The 19,273-nt window shown below is 44.7% G+C and overlaps 1 protein-coding gene across 3 annotated transcripts in view; it reads left to right on the top strand.

The window, feature by feature from the left end:
• Nucleotides 1-19,273, top strand: part of LOC124777762 (juvenile hormone acid O-methyltransferase-like) — a 71,506-nt gene that overhangs the window by 15,025 nt on the left and 37,208 nt on the right. The gene's annotated exons all lie outside the window — the stretch shown is intronic.

Below are 19,273 nucleotides of genomic sequence, written 5' to 3'. Positions count from 1 at the left end.
TTTTCTCGATTGATCTGTGTTCAGTTTTTGAAGGCCTATCCACTGTGCCAACTTATAACTAAATCTGAGGGGGGGTGCGATGGGGAGGTTCCCTTGTTAGAGCCTTCACAAAATAATTTACATTCGTTATTACACGCTAAGACCATTGCGCAACAAGAATGGAGCATTGTCAGAAGAAAGTACATGTTATGGATTTGTTACTGCAAGGCCGGCCGGTGTGGCCGAGCGGTTCTAGGCGCTTCAGTCTGGAACCGCGCGACCGCTACGGTCGCAGGCTCAAATCCTGCCTCGGGCAGGCATGTGTGTGGTGTCCTTAGGTTAGTTCGGTTCAAGTAGTTCTAAGTTATAGGGGACTGATGACCTCAGAAGTTAAGTTCCATAGTGCTCAGAGCCATTTGAACCATTTTGTTACTGCAAAGAGAAAAAGATACCACAGAAGTTTGAGCCAGAGGTGGAGAGCCAGGGCAGTAATCAGGCCACTGGTCAGTGACCCACTTAATGAGAGGCACAGCTTACCAGGTGACAAAAACAGGTCAGTCACCAGGAAGTACTACAGCCCAACCGACTGCCGTCATTTGCTTATTTGAGGCATGCTGCCACGGGGCGGTAGGTCCGCAATTGTTCAATACTGAGGAAATTGGATACTTTATTCCGTTCGATTCAGTTGCACTGATGTTGAGCTTTTGTTGCAGTGATTGCTGATTTCGGGCTGCCACACCCATTCTCAAACCACACTCTATTTTATTAACTTGAACTAGTCGTACAGTATGGTGCCGAAACACGAATACTTCTGTACAGGAAGGTACACTATGGGCAACAAGCACTGTCATTGATATTAACCTGTGTGTATGTTGCACCTAACACTTTTGTACAGTAGCTATTCGTGCTTTTGGCATCATACTGTAAGACCAGTTACGGTTATTAACAAGGTGTGTAGTTCCAGCATGCGCACGGCAGCGCAAAACCGGTAACCACAGCAGCAAAAAAAAAAAAAAATATCAATGCAACTGAAACAGACAAATTAAATTTATCCAATTTCTTCACTGGCCATTGCCTCTGTTCCAGACAAATCGCCGTGACACATAAACGACGCCACTACCGCAAGATCGGCAGGGCACAACACGTCTTGGGATGGAACACTTTCCCCACTACCTGGCCTGTACTAAGATGGACAGGCACACATTGACCGCCACAAAACCGTTGTTTTTTGTGGAGAATATCAAGGACAAGTGTGGCGAAGTGGAGTCTCTCAGATGCATTCGGGCTCCCTATTGATCAAAGCTTCTTCTGCCGCACATTCCGCAGCTTCTCGTGCTTGTGATAGTCTTGGCGATGTCCCGGTGTCTATTACACTTCACCAGTCTGGGAATATAGCCCAAGTAGTGATTCTCATAGGAACCTCATCCTACAAACTGATGAGAAACGCTGGTCTAGTCTGGAGGGAGGGGTGTTCATTTTATTCAACTTTTGCAGAGGGCTCGTAAAAACTGCTGCACCTATAACGGCACATTTATTCTGGCATTCGAGGGAGATATCTTCCCAGAGAAGGCCAAGGTTGTGTGTTACCGATGTGACTGTGACATGAAGTAGCACGTTCCGCCACCCATGAGGTGCTTTTAGTGTTTGCATTCTGGGCATGTCTTCCTGCTGTACAGCAGACCCTCTGTGTGGTGACTGGACACTCACTCCATGAGGGAGCACCAGTGTTCCACCACCTGTGTGTGTGAATTGTGATGACCGCCATTCTCTGTCCTCCCCAGATTGCCCAGCTTACATGAGAGAAAAGAAGATCCAAGACCCTATCTTATGCTGAGGCTCGCCAAAAATATGAGCTGCTCGACCTTGTGTCAATTTCTTCTACATTTGCCTCAGTTACATCCTTTCTCCTCCCTACCTCTTACTTACCCCAGCCCCTTCCCCCTCTCCCATCCCCTTCCCATGCAGTTCCTGTGCCCTCCCCTATGGGTGCTGCTCCCACTCCCTGGCCAAAGACGTGCCCCTCTTCTTGGGCGCCCACTGGTGATGGGGATCCCCCCAGCACCACTCCCTCAGCGTCACTCCGGCTGTAAGCCATCTACTACAGCTCGACCACGGAACACACTTGACCACGGGACACACCATCTGAGCGCCATAAGGTCGGCTTTCCTCGTTCGGTTCTTGACCTTGCAGAAGCCTGCCCTCCCTCTGTGTCCTGTCCTCACCAACCTCTGAATGAGCAGAAGAAGAAGAAGAAGAAGAAGAAGAAGAAGAAATCCAAGCCTCAGGATAAGGCCTCTCTGGTGCCCCCCGAGGCGCCATCTCTCCCCTCACAACCCGAGTCTGTCTGACGTCTTATTTATGGACATCATCCCATCCCTCTCAGTGACGACCACCGACCCTGATGACATGACCGCTCCTCAGTTCAACACACGATAATCCATTGGAACGGCAATAGAAAATTACTGTCGCCTATGGGAAATAAAACATGTTTTCTCTTATTCTGTATTCTGTCTTTCTCTTTAAGAAACGCAATTCCATGATGACCACTCTCCAACGTTTAGTGGTTATCGGCCATTCTGTCGGAATTGTGCCAGCCCTGGGATAGCATCTGGAGAAGTCTGCACTTTCGTTCGCACCTATGCCATTAGTGACTGGATCCCCCTTCATATCAGCCTGGAAACAATAGCAGAAAGAGTGTGAACGACTCTAGAAATCACCATTTGCAATGTTTACCTCCCTTCAGGCAGGCCACTTCCTTATGTTGATCTGCCTAACTTAATGCAGCAACTCTTGCTTCCATAGCTCCTTCTCAGGGACTTTAATGCACTCGACCTCATGTGGGGAGTGCCACTTCGACAGCTAGGGTCTTCTAATTGGCCAACTTACTACAGACTACAGTTCCAACTGGCCTATATATATATATATATATATATATATATATATATATATATATATATATGCCAGTTGGAACTGTAGAATGCCCAATGTGGGTGTGTCTGCCTGGTGGCGACGGGGGAACGATGAGATCACCGGAAAGTGGTCACTGTCACAAAGATCATCAGGCCATGAGAGGCACTGAAGTAGGTAGGGGAACTTTCTCTAGTCGTCGTCGTCGTCGTCGTCGTCGTCGTCGTGGTCTTCAGTCCTGAGACTGGTTTGATGCAGCTCTCCATGCTACTCTATCCTGTGCAAGCTTCTTCATCTCCCAGTACATACTGCAGCCTACATCATTCTGAATCTGTTTAGTGTATTCATCTCTTGGTCTCCCTCTACGATTTTTACCCTCAACGCTGCCCTCCAATACTAAACTGCTGATTCCTCGATGCCTCAGAACATGTCCTACCAACCGATCCCTTCTTCTAGTCAAGTTGTGTCACAAGCTACTCTTCACCCCAATTCTATTCAATACCTCCTCATTAGTTATGTGATCTAGCCATATAATCTTCAGCATTCTTCTGTAGCACCACATTTCGAAATAAAGCTTCTATTCTCTTCTTGTATAAACTATTTATTGTCCACGTTTCACTTCCATACATGGCTACACTCCATACAAATACTTTCAGAAACGACTTCTTGATACTTAAATGTATACTCGATGTTAACAAATTTCTCTTCTTCAGAAACACTTTCCTTGCCAATGACAGTCTACATTTTATATCCCCTCTACTTCGAACATCATCAGTTGTCTTGCTCCCCAAATAGCAAAACTCCTTTACTACTTTAAGTGTCTCATTTCCTAATCTAATTCCCTCAGCATCACCTGACTTAATTTGACTACATTCCATGATCCTCGTTTTGCCTTTGTTAATGTTCATCTTATAGCCTCCTTTCAAGACACTGTCCATTCCGTTCAACTGCTCTTCCAAGTCCTTTGCTGTCTCTGACAGAATTACAATGTCATCGGCGAACCTCAAGGTTTTTATTTCTTCTCCATGCATTTTAATACCTACTAAGAACTTTTCATTTGTTTCCTGTATTGCTTGCTCAATATACAGATTGAATAACATCGGAGATAGGCTACAATCCTGTCTCACTCCCTTCCCAACCGCTGCTTCCCTTTCATACCCCTCAACTCTTATAAATGCTATCTGGTTCCTGTACAAATTGTAAATAGCCTATCGCTCCCTGTATTTTACCCCTGCCACCTTTAGAATTTGGAAGAGAGTATTCCAGTCAACATTGTCAAAAGCTTTCTCTAAGTCTACAAATGCTAGAAACGTAGGTTTGCCTTTCCTTAATCTTTCTTCTAAGATAAGTCGTAGGGTCAGTATTGCCTCACGTGTTCCAACATTTCTACGGAATCCAAACTGATCTTCCCCGAGGTCGGCTTCTAAGAGTTTTTTCATTCGTCTGTAAAGAATTCGCGTTAGTATTTTGCAGCTTTGACTTATTAAACTGATTGTTCGGTAATTTTCACATCTGTCAACACCTGTTTCTTTGGGATTGGAATTATTATATTCTTCTTGAAGTCTGAGGGTATTTCGCCTGTCTCATACATCTTGCTCACCAGATGGTAGAGTTTTGTCAGGGCTGGCTCTCCCAAGGCTATATATATATCTGTTGTATACTTCGACTCCTGTATCTCTGACTACATTGCTGCAATTGTGCTAGAATTCTCCGCCACTGTTCTTCATGCCGCTGGCACTGCTATCCTCCTATCCACAAGTCTCCCTCGTCGTCTACCAGTACCGTGGTGAATCCAGGACGTAGCAATCTCTATCCAGGACCGCCAATGGGCGCTGAAACACTCGAAACGACACCCTTCACAGACTAACTTTATAGACTTTAAGCTCCATGCGAAGATTCGCTACCTTATTAAGCAGCGTAAAAAGGAATACTGGGATTGCTATGTTTGCTCCTTGGAGATGTATGTCTTCCTGTCGCAGGTTTGCTCCAAGCTCTGTATACTTTTGGATCGCCTGCGACGATCAACTGTCCAGGTTCTCATCCTACAGGGTTCTCAGTGTACTAATCCATCTGTACTTGAGAACACCTCACGACACACTTTGACAGCATCGGTGTCCTCTTCCTATCCCGCTACATTTTTACAGCAGAATCTATGAGTTAAAGAAAATCTCCCCCGTTTCAACTCCCACCGAGCTGAATCCTATAATGAACCTTTACTGAATGGGAATTCCTGCAGGCTCTTACGATCTCACATGATGATACAACGCTTGGACATTACTCAGAGGGAACATCTTCTCAGTGACTTCAATGCATTTGGGTCACAGGTGCATTCCTCCTGCTCCCCTCTGCAAGTCTTTCCCGCGACTGTGCGTCCGTCGCGCCGTACTGTCCAGGACTCCCCTGTCCTCTCTCGAAACGATGCTCCTCCCCCACTTCCATACAGTCTCTCCACGTGTCCTTTTTGGAAATATCGCTGTGATTGGCTAGAGCGCTCCCGCCCTGTCTCTAAGCTAACGCACACTCACAAACATAATGAAACGCATTCGAAATACTGGATTTACATGTAAATAACTTGAAATTAAATAAATATTCCTATGGCTGCACCGTAAACACGCTCTAACACGCATTATTAAATACATAAAAAAATTAAATAAACATATATCGAAGGAATATAACAGAAGTAGGCCAGTAGCATAACGTCTCTGTGCTTTCTAAAACACAGTAAATAATTGACCAATTTCGTCATGAGTAGTATATATGGGATATAAACAAAGACGTAATATATTTATAAGCATGCTGCTACCGTTTTTTTCGAGTAACTGTGGGGTACTTTAGGCCTGACGCGATCAATAGTAATCGGCCACTTTGACCTCCAATAACTCATGTACTATTAAAGTTACATTCCTGAAATTCATACCAATTTTGGTTTACACTAATAGCTTTACAGAGACACGTCGATCGACAAAACCGGATGAACAGTTTAGGTTTTGGAAATTCGTTGCTGGGTGTTACTTGCATAATTTACATTCAGATACTAAACTTTAAACTACTAGAGAGATTGAAAATCTTATTACACCATTAGAATCGTTGTGCAAATAGTGGTAATGTACGTGTTTCTTTTTGAGGTATCATGATTCCTCTGGCTACTATTGATATCTATATGATCGGTGAAATGTCTGCCATTATGGTTTCACAAAGACCGCTATATTTGGCACTCCCTGCATATCTCCTTCATCGACACAACGTCACCATGGAATTCCCAACCACGCAATCGGCTGGACCACGTGGTCCGGCCTTTTTGCAGCGTCACGTGGTTGCTAACAAGCCGCGGCTTGTCGAGCGGCCCGAACGGTGGCCGCCAACTCTGAACTTAAATTATTTCCGGGACGCCACAACTCGCCCGTTACCCTACAAGCCTCACCGATTACTTTTTAAACTTCTTGAGAGGATGATTAGTTTCTTTTTATGTTGGGTATTTGGAGCTCAGGACCTTTTGGCCCTGTACCAGTGTGGCTTCAGATCTACAACCGACTACTCAAACTGGTAACAGCAGTCCGACAGGCTTCTACTAACTGCCAACATCTTGTCGCGGTCTCGTTTGACCTACATAAGGCATACGACACGGCTTTGCACCGCCACATTTTAGTTGCCCTTTATTACTGGGGCTTTCGAGGCCCCCTTTCTATTTTTATCCGAGTTTTTATCCCACCAACTCCTCTTGGTTTGAGTTGGAACTTCACCCAGTACTCCTCAGATCCAGGAGAACGGTACCCCGTAGGATTCTGTGTTAAGTGTCACACCCTTCCTCATCGCCATCAGTGGACTTGTAACTCTGATGGGCCCCTGGTTTCCCCAGCGTTTTACGAAGACAGATTTTTGCATCTGTGCAGCTCCCACTCGGTAGCATCTGCTGAATGCCAACTCCAAGGCTCCATCAGATGGACCTCTGCGTTGGACCTTTCCCATGGCTTACAATTTTGTCCCTTCAAGAACGCAGGTTACGCATTTTTGCCATCGACCCACAGTACACCCCGATCCAGTCTTTTTTTCGACAAGAAGCTGTCCTGTCTGCCCCATATTCTCTACTTGAAAACTATATGCCCCATATTCGCCACTTGAAAACTACATCCTTGCTGAAGCTTAAAGCTCTCCACGACATGGCCCACGCATAATGGGTTGCAGAATGTGCTACTCTTCTCCATCTTTACAGTGCTCTGGTTTTGTCCAGACTAAATTGTGGTTGTCAAATTTATGGCTCAGCAGCACCTTCTACTCTGAAACTACCTGACCCTGTTCATCCTTATGGGGTGCTTCTGACTATTGGTGCCTTCCGCACTAGTCCTGTCGAAAGTCTCCTCGCGGAAGAGGGGATTCCCACTTTAAAATACAATGGAGCCAGCTCTTCGTTTCTTATACAATAGTCATTCGACGATTCCCTGACCATCCTGTGTTCCCCATCCTCTTTGCAAACGAGGGATGTCTCCCTCCTTATACCTGCTCTTGGGTGGAATTGGCGGTTGGAATACATCTCACTTCTCTCTGTTGGATCTCCACTTACTGGAAAGTGCTCCGTGTATTTCCTCGTGAACCCTCCCTCCGATGGTGCCTCTTCAACGGATAAGGACCGGCCTATTCCAGGGTTCTAAGGTCTCTGTCACGCCTAGGATATTCCGAAATCTTCCACATTCCACCCTTGAAAAGTTACAGTGTGATACCATCATCTAAACTGATGATGCTAAAACGGTAGATAAGGCGGGAAATGCTTTTACGTCTCTTACTGGAATGGAGCACCATTTACTGTTGGGATCATGTAGTGCGTTCGCGACAGAGCTGCTAGCCATTAAGTAGGTCCTCCATTTTGTTACTCAGGCCTCCTTCGACAGTCTTTTAATATGTACCAATCCAATGAGCAGCTTAAAGGCCACAGACCGATGCTACTCTTGGCAGCCTTTGGTCCTTGCTCATCTCTGTCCGTTGCCATGCCGCCTGCTCAGCTGTCCCCTGGGTCCCAAGTCATGTGGGAATCCCAGGGAATGAACTGGCTGGCCATTTGGCTAGAGGGGTAGACTTTTATCATTACAAGTGCAGATATGCGGGTACACATTAAATCTCGCTTTGCCCAAAATTGGAGTGACATCTGGTGCGCTACTGCTCTCCGTAATGAGCAATCAAGGAGACTACTGCAGTTTGGAGCTCTTTCTTCCGCTTCTCGCGGAAGATGCCCACTGTCTTACGCTGTCTACATATGTCATATTAGGCTCGCCCAGTTTTCACTTGTGTAACTAGCCACCCCCACAGTGTGGTTGTGGAGCCGGGCTGTCGGTATCCCATACAGTGGTAAAAAGTCCCCTTCTTTTAGCCCTTCATACTAAGTATAGCTGTCCAGATTTGTTGTCTTTAACGTTAGCAGAGGATTCACAGATGGTTTAACTGATCCTCAGTTTCCTTCGTGAAACTGGTTTTTATTTTCAGTTACAGGGTTCTGCTGTACTCCTGGAGCAGGGGCAGGATAGTTACGACCTTCGGGGGGGGGGGGGGGGGTTTGGGGAAGGAGACCAGACAGCGAGGTCATCGGTCTCATCGGATTAGGGAAGGATGGGGAAGGAAGTCGGCCGTGCCCTTTGAAAGGAACCATCCCGGCATTTGCCTGGAGTGATTTCCCTAGATCACGGAAAACCTAAATCAGGATGGCCGGACGCGGGATTGAACCGTCGTCCTCCCGAATGCGAGTCCAGTGTCTAACCACTGCGCCACCTCGCTCGGTCTAGTTGCGATCTCTTCGTGTTTTCTGGATGTGGGACCCGTGAACAACCCCCCCCCCCCCTCCTCTCCCGTGCTCCCGTGCAAAGACCTGTCTTTCGTCCGTCTGTTTTTCCAGTTTTTAGATTTGGCCTACTCTTTTAGGCCTTCTACTGTGTGTGGTTTTAGCTACTTATCCTTGTGGTTTGACTTCTGAGTGGATTCGCCTACTTGCAGCTGATGCCGCTATTTCCTGCTGATCGGGAAGTAAGGCCACAGTCAAAATGTTGCTCCATGCAATTTTTATGTTTTCGATAAGCTGAAAGAACATCTGAACAGAAGCAGATATTCCAGCTATAAAGACGTTCACACAGCGTTCTAGAATGGTTCCTTGACCAAGGAGTGGATTTCTGTCATCGGCTAATTCAAGGATCGGTAGAACATTCAGACAGTGGTTTGCAGAGACTTGGTGACAGTGTTGAGAAACACTACCACGTACGTCGCTTTCAAGTGTAGCTCAGCATTCAAAAAATGTTTCTTGTTGCACCATAATAACGGGTAACGTCTTGAAATCCCCCTCGTAGAAGGAAGGGCAAAACATGGTCACACAGAATGCCGAAATGAGCATCCTGGTTCATGTCGACGTTAACCTGAAAGACGCGGCTCAAGCCATGCTACGGAAAGAAAACAGAAACACCGCCGAGCCACTTCCACCCTAAAGTACACCCTCGATATATTGCAGCTTACAGGGCTCAGTGGCCTGATGCAGCGTCATTTGAAAAGAGTCAAAGTAGCGACTCTCGCGGTTACTACGTACACCTTCAGCTTGAGCCCAGCTTCTGTGTTTGGCCCGTTGTATACATGCAGCTTTGTGCCGCTGCCAGCAATAGCCTTCCGTGAGATACCCGACTCCAGGTGCCCAATGCATGCGTTTCGCATCGCAATGTTCACTTGGAAAATGGGAAAGATGGACCTGCATTAAATGACAGCAGCAGTACGTCTCGAATTATAAACCTGTTTTCATTGACAAGGCCTCATTATAGTCACCTTTTCTGTCACTTGGAATATCTTTACGACCACTGTTACAACTTCGTTAATAATAACGAGATTCAAAACCTGCTGAGGAAGCAGAGAACGCGCAAATGACAAGCAAGGGTTAGTAGAGATTCGTGCATCTGTGAAAATATCTGCCAGAAAAGTTTTGCATCACCTCGGTTCCGAGAGTTCCGGAACCTGTGCAGAAAATAAGATCAGAGATCAACATAAACATCATTTCCGCCCTTTTTATTGCTCATCATAACCACACCTTGCATGTTGTACCACCATACAGCGAGAATTTCAGTAGTGGTGGTCCAGTTTGCTGTACACACCGGTAGCTCTAATACCCAGTCGGACGTCCTCTTGCATTGATGCATGTCTGTCTTCGTCGTGTCATACTATCCACAATTTCATCAAGGCACCGTTGGTTCAGTGTGTCCCACGCCTCAACAGCGATTCGGCGTAGATCCCTCAGAGTGATTGATGGGTCACATCGTCCGTAAACAACCATTTTCAATCTATCCCAGGCACGTTCGATAGGGAGATGGAGAACATACTGACCACTCTAATAGAGCAATGTCGTTATCCTGAAGGAAGGCATTCATAAGATACGTACGATGGGGGCGCGAATTGTCCTCCATGAAGACGAGTGGCTCGCCAATATGCTGCCGATATGGTTGCACTATCGGTCGGAGGATGGAATTCATGTATCGTACAGCCGTTACGGCGCCTTCCATGACCGCCAGCGGCGTACATTGGCCCCACATAATGCCACTCCAAAACAGCACGGAACCTCCACGTTGCTGCACTCGCTGGACAGTGTGTGTCTAAAGCGTTCAGTCTGACCGTGTTGCCTCCAGACCAGTCTCCGACGATTGTCTAATCTATGAAAAGAACGTGATGCCAATGCTGAGCGGTCCATTCGGCATGTTGTTGGGCCCGTGCTGCGTGGTTGCAAAGATGGACCTCGCTATGGACGTCGGGAGTGAAGTTGCGCATCATGCAGCCTACTGCGCACAGTTTGAGTCGTAACACGACCTCCTGTGGCTCCGCAAAAAGCATTATTCAACATGGTGGCGTTAGTGTCAGGGTCACTCCGAGCCATAAACCGTAGGTAGCGATCACACACTACAGGAGTAGCCCTTGGGCGGCCCAAGCGAGGCATGTCATCGACAGTTCTTGTCTCTGTGTCTCCTCCATGTCAGAACAACATCGCTTTGGTTCATTCCGAGACGCCTTGTTTAGAGCCCTACCTGGCCCAAAGTAACAATGAGGACACTATCGATCAAACCGCGGTATTGACGTCTAGGCATGGTTGAACTACAGACAACACGAGCCGTGTACCTCCTTCCTGGTGGAATGACTGGAACTGATCGGCCGTCGGACCTCCTCCGTCTAATAGGCGTTTTCATGCATGGTTGTTTACATCTTTGGGCCGGTTTAGTGACATCTGTGAAGAGTCAAAGGGACTCTGTCTGTGATAAAATATCCACAATCAACGCCTATCTTCCAGTCCTGGGAAGCCGGGTGATGCAAAACTTTTTTTTATGTGTGTGTATAATATGAATAAGACTGCTATCGTTGTCATACCTTAGTAAAAGATCTGACAGAGAACCGGAAAAGAAATCTAATCCTATATAAAATCGCTAAGTGGGTCTAAGGCTTCCATCCAGTCACTTGTTGATCAGTCTGCTGTGGCGTTTGAAGATAGCAAAACGGAAGCAGAAGTTTCAAATTTAACTTTCAAGACATCGTTCACGCAGGAGAATCGTACAGACGTACAGTCGTTTGAACATACAACAGATTTCCATATGAACGACATAATAATAAGCACCCCTGGCGTAGAGAACAACGGAAAGAGGTCCGGATAGAATCCCAATTCGGCTTTCCAAAGAGTACTCTATGGCATTGGACCTTATGTAGCTTGCGTTTATCGCCAATCTCTCGCCCAGCGAAAGTCCCAATCGCAGGTCACTCCTGTGTATAAGAAGAGCAAAAGAACGGACCCGAAAAATTACAGACCAATATTCCTAACATAGGTTTGGTGCAGAATCCGGGAACATATCAGTTCGAATGCAATAAATTTTCTTGATATCGAGAAGCCTATGTCCACGAATCAGCACGGTTTTAGAAAGCATCCCCCGTGCAAAATTCAGTTTGCCCTTTTCTTACATGATATACTGCGAACTATGGGAGGAGGGCAACAGGTAGATCTCATATTTCTAGATTTCCGAAAAGTGTTATACACTTTGCCCCATTGCAGGCTGTTAACGGGCTCCGGAAAGGCTCAAAATCATGAAAAGTTCAATTTTTACTTTTTTGCGTTTTCTGAATCTGCAGACTATTACCTTTTAATAGATATATAATTTATTCAATTCCGAAGACTACAACTATTTTTAAATTTTTTTTGAAATGTGTTCTACATGGGCGTGACCCACTGTGGCGCTGTTAAACTGCTGTCAAATGGTGTTGTTATTATCGTCCGTGTTCATCGGGTACATTTTAGTGATGTGAGATAAAGTATGTGTTGTGGCTAACCTGTGATGGTTCAATATATATCGCTGGTGTGATTGTCGATTGTTTCATGTTTATTTACTCTGTCGTTATCTCGAAAATATTCGTAATTAATTCTGTTTCTTGAGTCTCTGTTTTGTTGAAGTATAATAATGAGTAAAAGTAAAGTTATTAGAAATCCTCTGAAGGCTTTTAAGAAAAGGAGAAATGTTGGAAAGCCAAAGGTATGTGTTATTACTGTAAACAATAAAGACGATAACCAAGTGAGTGAACCTAACCTCTCAAGTACACCTGCCCATAGCAGTCAAAGTGGGAAAGAAAATACTTCACAGAAGAAGCTTGGTTCAATGAGTGAAAACTATGAATGTTTTATGGGCGAATCGGATGTGAATGAAATATTTGATATGTCGGTTCTCAAAGGAATTTTTTCAAACTGTGTAAGATGTATTCATTGTAGTGAAGTTGGTCTGGAACTCTCCATAATAAAGCACGTACGAGTTGCTAGTGAAATACAACTGAAATGTGATAAGTGTTCATACATGAGCACCTTTTCGAACAGTGTTGCAGTAACTGCAACTGAAGAAAATGGTAGCAAAATCTACGAACACAACAACGAGCGATGCTTGCTTTAGACAAGGAACGCCTTCGGGCTGCAGACAGGGCTGTAAAGAGTCTAGAAATACAAGCAAGAGTAAACAGGAGGAGGAACAAGAAGAAGCTGGAAGAGGAGTTTGCAGAGGATGAAGATAATCCATCCTATGGACCTGGAATGCACTAAAAAGTTAATCCAATCTTTGTTGCTCGATTCCCAAAACTTTTATTTTCTCATATTAATTACATGTTTTCTAAGGATCTTCCAAACATATTTGTTTCAAACTTTCAGTAAATGTTACACATTACCTTCTGCATAATTTAACACAGCCTTTTTCCAAAAAACTGTATATTTTTGAATATATAAATAAAAAATTGCAAAAAAATGTTGTGAATTTTCATTACAATTGAAAAAAATCATCTTTAATAACTGAACTAAAATTTTGAAAAATCCCTGTGTTAAGTTGTAGCCCATATTCCAATAAATAATCTGTAAAATGTTCAACTTCCTACTTCAAATACTTTGTGAGGAAAGATGTAATTTATAAGCGTTATTTTAACATTGCAAGTATAGGGCGTTCCGGAGCCCCTTAAAGAAGGTACGAGCATAGGAAATAGGTTCACAGGTATGTGATTGGCTCTAAGACTTAAGTTGTAGAACCCAATGTTTGTCCTCGATGGCGAGTGTTCATCAGAGACAACGGCATCGTCAGGAGTGCCCCAGGGGAGTTCGACAGGACGGCTGTTATTTGCTGTATACAAGAATGAGTTGGCAGACAGGGAGAGCAACAATCTGCGGTAATTTTCTGATGATGTCGAGTACGGTAAGGTGTCGAAGTTAAGTGACTGTAGGAGGATACAAGATGACTTAGACAAAATTTCTAGTTTGTGATGAATGACAGCTAGTTCTCAATGTGAAAAAATGTAAGTTAGTGCGGATGAGTAGGAGAAACAAACCTGTAATGTTCAGATACAGCATTAGTGATGTCCTGCTTGATACAGTCATGTTGTTTACATCTAGGCGTGACATTGCAAAGCGATATGAGGTGGAACGAGCTTGTGAGGATTGTGGTAGGAAAGGCAGATGATCGACTTCGATTTATTAGGAGAATTCAAAGGTAGTGTGGTTCCCCTGCAAATGAGACCGCATGTAGGACGCTAGTATGACCTATTCTTGAGTACTGCTACAGTGTTTGGGATCTGTACAAGGTTAGATTAAAGGAAGAAATCGAAGCAATTCATAGGCGGGCAGCTAGATTTGTTACTGGTAGGTTCGAACAACACGCAGGTGTTACAAGCATGCTTCGGGAACCCAAATGGGAATCCTTGGATGGAGGGCGACAATCTTTTCGAGGAACACTTTTGAGAAAATTTAGAGAATCTGCATTTGAGGCTGACTGCAGAACGTTTCTGTTGCTTCCCACATACACTGCGCGTAAGGATCTCGAAGATACGAGAAATTAGGGCTCATACGGAGGCAAATAGCAGTCGTTTTTTCTCCCTTTTTCTTTTTGCTAGTGGATCAGGAAAGGAAATGGCTAGTAGCGGTATAAGTACCATCCTCCCCGCGCCGTAAGGTGGATTGCGGAGTTTGTGTAGACGTAGATGGTACATCGTTTCTTGCGGTTACATTGGGCTGTTTGCATTGGTACAGGAACAAATCAGGCAACTTCATTCACTTCACTGCACTGTGTGCCATTCTATCAAGTGGACCAGTTTTACTGCGCAGATTTCGTACAACCAACTGGCAGTACTCAACGTCATGGCTTGAGTCAGTGGTGAAAGGCCACGGGACTGCTCTGTCGCATTTCTTCTCCATCGATAGTGCTAAAAGGTCGCCAGTAAGAAACATTATCTCCGGCGAGCATAGCACTGCTGCAGTAGGTGAGACGTAGTTACTTGCACTGTGCATTTTTTCTTGTCAGACGTGTTGAAGGCACAGCATACGTACATTTATTCATCAACGAATGTCATAGCTGCAAATACATGTTCGGCGTAAGCAACTCGAACCCAAACAAAAAACGTCAGGAGAAATGTTGAACAGAAGAATGGACAAGTGTTTCTACTGCTGCCTGCGAAAAATTGTTTTGATTTTGATGAAAAAGATCCATTTCAGGTACATAAGACAACTGCTTCCTACTTGCCAGTATTGACGTTACAGTGACTTGTTTGACTTGTGCTTAGAAAGCAGCACAATGTGTGCGGGATCCCAGAGAGAGAGTCCGAAATGACAGTTCACCTATCATAAGCCAGCAACTGATGAAGTGCTGTACGATCAACGTGTCGTTATGCTAATTGCGACAGTGTTTCAAGGCTGGGGTCGTCATCCCACTTTACAAAGACAATGGCGTATGCAAATGCTGTTTTGCTATTTAAATATCCTAAATTGCCCGGCGTTGATGTATAGTCATATATGGCTTTATTATGCTTAAGTCGCTGTCCAACTGTTGCTATTAATATCTCTTAACCAGCGTCCTTCTTTCCCGCGCAATATCAGCCCTATACAACAGCAGGAACTTACCATTAAGATATTTTTAAAAATTTAAGATACCTCAAAAGTCTTACATTTAATATATCATATTATATGTGACTCTTAGAGTTAGGTAGGATATCATTTTGTTAGAACATTTACGGAATAAATTACGGTTTAATTGTCCAAAGGTTGCCAAAACATTCAGCCATCAAGTAGCAAGTGCTCCACATTAAACATTCACAAAGTTAGCATTAGATAGCATACCTATTATCTCAATGTATAGTGATGAAATAACGGGAATACGTTTGTCTAGGTAACATATTTAAGAGTTTAACAGTGCAAGATCACAACTTAACGTAAGTGCGATTTAAGCCATTACAAATATGAAATGCTGTTACATTAATAACCGGTATAACGTCCAAAATGTTGGCTGCATGCATTGAGTTGTGCAGATGCTGGATGTCAGTTTATGGGATAGAGTTCCATGCCTGTTGCACTTGGTCAGTATGGGGACGGTTGATGCTGACTGAGCGACGCTGGAGTTGTCGTCCGATGATGTCCTATATGTACTCGATTGCAGATGGATCTGGTGATCGAGGAAGCCAAGGTAACATGTCGACACATTGTAGAGCTTGTTGAGTTACAACAGCGGTATGTAGGTGAGCGTTATCCTGTTGGAAAACACCCTCTGGAATGCTGTTCATGAATGACAGCACAACAGGTCGAATCACCAGACTTCTGTGCAAATTTGCAGCCAGGGTGTCTGGGATAACCAAGAGAGTGCTCCTACTGTTGTATGACATCGCACTCCTTCACCCAGACCATAATTCCAGGTGTAGGTCCATTGGATCTAGCACACAGACAAGTTGGTTGTAGGACGTAAACTGACCACCTCCTAACCAACACGCGGTCATCACTATCAATGAGGCAGAACCAACTTTCATCCAATGAGCTCTCGCTTAACATCACTGAAGTCGCAAAGGCGGTGGTTTGGGTGGAATGCACGCTACAGGGCGTCAGGCTAGGAGCTGTCCTTGAAGTAACAATTTTTAACAGTTCGTTGTGTCACTGTGGAGCCAACCACTGCTCAAGTTGCCATTCACCGAACACTATGGTCTTCCCTCTCGCTGTTGCCACGCGCCTGTCTGACACCCAGTCTTCTTGCGACCGTACATTCTCGTGACCGATGCTGCCAGCAGTCATGCACAGTGGCTATACTCCTGCAGTATCGCAGAAGGGACATCCAGCTTCACGTAGCTGTATTACAGGACCTCGTTCAAAAGCAGCGAGGTGTTGATAATGGCGTCTTCATCACCTTAAACTCTTAAAGCGTTGCTACTTCTGGATCAAGGGATCCCGGGTTCGATTCCGTCCAGGTTGGGGATTTTCTCTGCCTGGTGACTGGGTGTTTGTGTCATCATCTTCATTCGTGACAGTGGCTCGATTGGGCTGTGTAAAAATTGGGCTGTGTAAAAATTGGGCTGTGTAAAAATTGGACTGTCTAGAGTAAAAATTGGACTGTCTAGAGTAAAAATTGGACTGTCTAGAGTAAAAATTGGACTGTCTAGAGTAAAAATTGGACTGTCTAGAGTAAAAATTGGACTGTCTAGAGTAAAAATTGGACTGTCTAGAGTAAAAATTGGACTGTCTAGAGTAAAAATTGGACTGTCTAGAGTAAAAATTGGACTGTCTAGAGTAAAAATTGGACTGTCTAGAGTAAAAATTGGACTGTCTAGAGTAAAAATTGGACTGTCTAGAGTAAAAATTGGACTGTCTAGAGTAAAAATTGGACTGTCTAGAGTAAAAATTGGACTGTCTAGAGTAAAAATTGGACTGTCTAGAGTAAAAATTGGACTGTCTAGAGTAAAAATTGGATCTTTGAACGAGCGCTGATGACCACGCAGCTGAGCTCCCCACAAACCAAACGTCATCACCACCTTAAAGGCATTCTTGTCTAACTCATTGCTGACCAACTCACCACATACAATCTGAGAGGTACTCACGGCGATTACAGTGGTATACAATGCAAACCTGATTTGCATCCTCATAGTGACACTCCTGGTGCCTCTCCATGCGACTGGCAAGATATCTGAATGGAAATCTTTCAGATGTAGAAATACATCTACCAACTTTCATTATGTTGCACAACTTCTTCTTAGTGTTCCAGTGTTTCATCGGTGTAATCAAATTGACGTAACTACATAGGCCAGTGTAATGATTAATTCTTCTGGACACCGTGCCGCATCACGATATGAAACACTTCAATTGCAATCTGTAAAACTTAAGTTCAGTCCGTATTACAATGGCTTTCCTAGGGCCAAGACTGGTTTTGGCGGACGAAAGGTGCCTCTATTGCAGACGATTGGTATGAATATGTCATCTTTGTGAAAGTTTATTCGCGCTACAACATAACAGGCTAGTCATGGTAAAGGGAGAGTATAGGAAAGAATCTATTCGTGAACTGTTCAGCTTGCCTGTGATTGGCGACACTCTGCAAATCAACATCGTGCTAGTTTTCTGCTGGCCATGTTCTCTCCCTGGAGTGCACATAAATGCACTGACAGTCCTCCTACGGCTGTTTAGATTGTCATATCCGTGACCAGTGAGGCATCTGCCCTGCAATAGCTCCCAGCCAGTCGGACATGATGGTCAGAAGGACTCTGAAAGTTTGTAGCCATCATCTCTATTGCTTAATGATTTGTCGCCTTTCGTATTTTTCGGTGGCACATCCAAGACTTGAGCCAGCTCAAGGGCTTTGTGGAACAAGATAAGTTTTCCAGTCACGATAGGGTAACTCAAAGGAGGTATTTGTGTAGTTTCCATGTCCAAAAATGGTAACGCACCGTTGTTCTCAGTTTCCTGAGTGAACTGTGTTCATATGTAGGCTGTTTACACTGAGGTGACAAGTGATGGGATACTCCCTAATATTGTGTCGGACCTTCATTTGCCCATCGTACAGCAGCAACTCTATGTGGCATGGACTCACGTCACTGGAAGTCCTCTGGAGAAATAGTGAGCCATTGTGCCTCTATGGCCGTCCATAAGAGTTGGCGCGTCAGGAGTTCCTGCACGAGCTGACCTCTCGATTATTTCCCATAAATATTCAATAGAATTTACGTCGGGCAATCTGGGTGATCAAATCATTCTCTCGAACTGTCCAGAGTGCTCTTCAAACCATTCGTGAACAATTGTGGCCCACTGACATGGCGCATTGTCATCCATAAAAATCCCACCGTTGTTTGGTAACATGAAGTCCATGGATGGCTGCAAATGGCCCCAGAATGGCCAAATGCAACCATTTACAGTCATTGATGGGTTACGTTGTACCAGAGGACCCAGTATATTCCATAGAAATACAGCCTACACCATTACAGAGCCATCACCGACTTGTACCATGCCTTGTGATGACTTGGGCCCGTGGCTTCGTGAGGCCGGCACCACACTGGAGCCCTATCATTGTCTCTTACCAACTGAAATAAGAACTCATCTGACCAGACCATGGTTCTCCAGTAATCTAGGGTCCAATCAATATGGTTCACGAACCTAGGTGAGGTGCTGTAGGCTGTAGAAAAGGCACTCGCGTCAGTCGTCTGATGACATAATTAATTAACCCCGAATTTAGCCACACTGTCCTAATGGATACGTTCTTCGCTTGTCTGTTAGCATTAGCTATACGCAAACGTCGCTGCTCTCGGTAGTTAAGTGAAGGCCATCGACCACTGCATTGTGTGTGGTGAAAGGTAAAGCCTGAAATTTGATATTCTCGGCACACACTTGACACTGTGAATCTCGCAGTACTGAATTCCCTAACAGTTTCCGAAATGGAATGTCCCGTGCATCTAGCTCCAACTACTATTCTGCATTCAGAGTCTAGCAATCCTAATCACGTTGGAAATCCCATTGCCCCTCCATCTAATTGCTCTTAGTATTGTACCGTCAGGTGAAGCACATTGATGACAGGTATAAGTGCACCAAACGTGCTTCATTTGTGTCGTCCAGGCTCCTGATTTACTGAAGTCGGTTGTATATGAA

The sequence above is a fragment of the Schistocerca piceifrons genome, chromosome 2 (assembly GCF_021461385.2).
Source record: "Schistocerca piceifrons isolate TAMUIC-IGC-003096 chromosome 2, iqSchPice1.1, whole genome shotgun sequence".
NCBI lineage: Eukaryota > Metazoa > Arthropoda > Insecta > Orthoptera > Acrididae > Schistocerca > Schistocerca piceifrons.
This window is presented reverse-complemented; position numbering and strand designations above follow the sequence as displayed.